The sequence below is a fragment of the Schistocerca cancellata genome, chromosome 9, assembly GCF_023864275.1.
Source record: "Schistocerca cancellata isolate TAMUIC-IGC-003103 chromosome 9, iqSchCanc2.1, whole genome shotgun sequence".
NCBI lineage: Eukaryota > Metazoa > Arthropoda > Insecta > Orthoptera > Acrididae > Schistocerca > Schistocerca cancellata.
The window spans coordinates 44,842,125-44,846,703 of record NC_064634.1 but is presented as its reverse complement, the minus strand read 5'-3'; positions in this window follow the sequence as shown (position 1 = coordinate 44,846,703).

Genomic DNA, 4,579 nt, shown 5'->3' with positions numbered 1-4,579 from the left:
GCCACACAACGCTGCCAGCGCCGGCCTCTGCCCTGCTTCTGCCTTGGCTGCCTGCATTGTGCAGTGCCCCATTGGATTTTGTGTTTCACATGTGCCGTGCCGTCTCTGTGCTTCCTCTGCCGCGTGCAGTGTCTGGCGCAGCTTAACTTAGCATAGCACTCTGTCGGCGATCGTTTCAGTCGCACGTCCTGCCCTCTGGGCAGCTGATGCGAGCAACAGGACAGAGAGCCTCCTAGCGGAGAACATAAGAACTATTTGCAACAACCTGCTCGCAAGAGAACGGACGATTTGTCTCGGAGCGGGTGACTGGTGGCCGTTCACCGCTCCCCCCACCCTCGGAACTCGTCCGCTCAACTCTCACCCCACCATTCTCGACTCTAGCCAGAGCGTTGAGCAAAGCAACTCAGGTGTCACTCCAGTCTCTGCGGCCTTAGCTCATGCAGTAATACAGCTCGCGGCTCGACCTGCTCAACTCAGCGCTTCTGCATCGGAGTTCGTCTCTACTGGATATTGTTCTTCGTAGTAATACCGCTATGTATATTACATTATTATGTTATGTATACATCATTTGTTTTTATTTTATTTTTATTTGTTTAAACTGATCAGATTAGGTTCCTGACGACTCCTCTTACTATAGGATTTTTATTATGGACACTCGAATTTACGCTTTAATTACGAGCGAACTGATAAATGTATCGCAAAATGTGATACACCAATATTTTCCTTGTTTTATTCTGCGTAAGGCTATATGCAGCACTTTAGTCTTACAGTCAAATTTATATTTTTTTTTCTTATTCTGGTACGGATTTTGCGATTTTAGGCGTCTTCGGAAGGAAACGTTCACTTTAAAAATATATGGCTTGCGATGTATTTGTACGAGGTTAATGAAATTTTAATACATTATAGCCAAATATATTGTTAATGTAATTCTCAAGTTACAACATTTTCCGATCACCCAAAAAACCACGATAGTGCAAAATAAATCAATAATCAAAAACTTTGTCATATCGTGGAAATTTCAACAAACAATACAAAATTCTTACTCATTATCTGTGTTACTTCAAAATAGGATCAAATAAGATCGAAATACAGGTATAGTACTGGAATAAACCAAGTTTAAAGGGCAATGTGCCTTCCATTTATTTTCTATTGTGAATGAGTGGTGAGTCATGAAAAAGAGCTAGTTCATTTCAGGGAGTGAACAGTTCTGATCTGATCTCTGAAAAGAACAGTTTTGCCCATCTCTAGCTCTCTCTACTCGCTAGTGGGGCCTGCGTCGCCATTCCTAGCTCGTCGTCTCCATACGAGACGGAGACCCGACCTGCCACTATCTGCCGCTGGCCATTTAACTGCAAACTCGTCACTTGATTCTCTTGTTGTCTACAACATCACTGTGCTTGCTTATAAAGGAGAGCACCGAGCTAGGTGGCGCAGTAGTTAGCGCACTGGACTCGCATTCGGGAGGACGACGGTTCAATCTCGCGTCGGGCCATCCTGATTTAGGTTTTCCGTGATTTCTCTAAATCACTTCAGGCAAATGCCTTTGAAAGGGCACGGCCGATTTCCTTCCCCATCCTTCCCTGATTCGAGCTTGTGCTCCGTCTCTAATGATCTCGTTGCCGATGGGACGTTAAACACTAACTTCCTCCTCCTCCTAGGAAGCTGAGATGAGACAGTAAATAAGCAAATAGCTAGCAATCTAGCCAAGAAAACACCAAATGCTGTACATGGATGCGCACCTAAAGTAGTTAATAAATAGGATTAGTAACAAATAGGATAAGCAACATTATTTCTCTACTAATAAGCATTTGTGTGTATGTGTGTGACTGGTGGTCAACGGCTCGAAGAAACCATTCCGAGGTATTCACCGTCAGTCACACTCGGTGATGGTACTAACAAATCTCTCATCTAACCTATCTTCTTTTTATATTCTTCTTAAAAACAACAAAATTTTATTTACATTTCAACCTTAAATTATTGTTATTTTGGAAAGTGTCATTCTTTGTAAATGTTGTAGATAAAACAAAAGGAAAGAAAACTGTAAAAAGATGAAAAACGAAAATTGTAAGATGTACGACCTGTTTTAACCATCAGGTAACAGGTCTATAATTTGGCAATAAATAATAAAATAAATTCCTCCTCCTCCTCCTATAAAGGAGAGCGAGCACAAGAGATTGCAAGAGCTTCCAGCCTTTTCCGACGTATCCATCAACAACAGAACCAAAACTACAGGGTGTCCGAAAAGTCTTTCCCTGATTACATGAATTGATAACTCACACTAGAAATAAGTTACAAATATGAAACTGGTGTCCAATTGTTTACAAACTATCAAAGTTTTTTTTTCACACATAGGTAAACTTCCACATGAGCACCCTTGGTAGCACGTAGCACATCTGTTGTTCTTGTTGTTGTGGTCTTCAGTCCTGAGACTGGTTTGATGCAGCTCTCCATGCTACTCTATCCTGTGCAAGCTTCTTCATCTCCCAGTATCTACTGCAACCTACATCCTTCTGAATCTGCTTAGTGTATTCATCTCTTGGTCTCCCTCTACGATTTTTACCCTCCACACTGCCCTCCAATGCTAAATTTGTGATCCCTTGATGCCTCAAAACATGTCCTACCAACCGATCCCTTCTTCTAGTCAAGTTGTGCCACAAACTTCTCTTCTCCCCAATCCTATTCAATACCTCCTCATTAGTTACGTGATCTACCCACCTTATCTTCAGCATTCTTCTGTAGCACCACATTTCGAAAGCTTCTATTCTCTTCTTGTCCAAACTAGTTGTCGTCCATGTTTCACTTCCATACATGGCTACACTCCATACAAATACTTTCAGAAACAACTTCCTGACACTTAAATCTGTACTCGATGTTAACAAATTTCTCTTCTTCAGAAACGCTTTCCTTGCCATTGCCAGTCTACATTTTATATCCTCTCTACTTCGACCATCATCGGTTATTTTTCTCCCTAAATAACAAAACTCCTTTACTACTTTAAGTGTCTCATTTCCTAATCTAATTCCCTCGGCATCACCCGACTTAATTTGACTACATTCCATTATCCTCGTTTTGCTTTTGTTGATGTTCATCTTATATCCTCCTTTCAAGACACTGTCCATTCCGTTCAACTGCTCTTCCAAGTCCTTTGCTGTCTCTGACAGAATTACAATGTCATCGGCGAACCTCAAAGTTTTTACTTCTTCTCCATGAATTTTAATACCTACTCCGAATTTTTCTTTTGTTTCCTTTACTGCTTGCTCAATATACAGATTGAATAACATCGGGGAGAGGCTACAACCCTGTCTTACTCCTTTCCCAACCACTGCTTCCCTTTCATGCCCCTCGACTCTTACAACTGCCATCTGGTGTCTGTACAAACTGTAAATAGCCTTTCGCTCCTTGTATTTTACCCCTGCCACCTTCAGAATTTGAAAGAGAGTATTCCAGTTAACATTGTCAAAGGCTTTCTCTAAGTCTACAAATGCTAGAAACGTAGGTTTGCCTTTTCTTAATCTTTCTTCTAAGATAAGTCGTAAGGTCAGTATTGCCTCACGTGTTCCAACATTTCTACGGAATCCAAACTGATCTCCCCCAAGGTCGGCTTCTACCAGTTTTTCCATTCGTCTGTAAAGAATTCGCGTTAGTATTTTGCAACTGTGACTTATTAAACTGATAGTTCGGTAATTTTCACATCTGTCAACACCTGCTTTCTTTGGGATTGGAATTATTATATTCTTCTTGAAGTCTGAGGGTATTTCTCCTGTCTCATACATCGTGCTCACCAGATGGTAGAGTTTTGTCAGGACTGGCTCTCCCGAGGCCATCAGTAGTTCAAATGGAATGTTGTCTACTCCCGGGGCCTTGTTTCGACTCAGGTCTTTCAGTGCTCTGTCAAACTCTTCACGCAGTATCTTATCTCCCATTTCGTCTTCATCTACATCCTCTTCCATTTCCATAATATTGTCCTCAAGTACATCGCCCTTGTATAAACCCTCTATATACTCCTTCCACCTTTCCGCCCTCCCTTCTTTGCTTAGAACTGGGTTGCCATCTGAGCTCTTGATATTCATACAAGTGGTTCTCTTCTCTGCAAAGGTCTCTTTAATTCTCCTGTAGGCAGCATCTATCTTACCCCTAGTGAGACAAGCCTCTACATCCTTACATTTGTCCTCTAGCCATCCCTGCTTAGCCATTTTGCACTTCCTGTCGATATCATTTTTGAGACGTTTGTATTCCTTTTTGCCTGCTTCATTTACTGCATTTTTATATTTTCTCCTTTCATCAATTAAATTCAATATTTCTTCTGTTACCCAAGGATTTCTATTAGCCCTCGTCTTTTTACCTACTTGATCCTCTGCTGCTTTCACTACTTCATCCCTCAGAGCTACCCATTCTTCTTCTACTGTATTTCTTTCCCCCATTCCTGTCAATTGTTCCCTTATGCTCTCCCTGAAACTCTCTACAACCTCTGGTTCTTTCAGTTTATCCAGGTCCCATCTCCTTAAATTCCCACCTTTTTGCAGTTTCTTCAGTTTCAATCTGCAGTTCATAACCAATAGATTGTGGTCAGAATCTACAT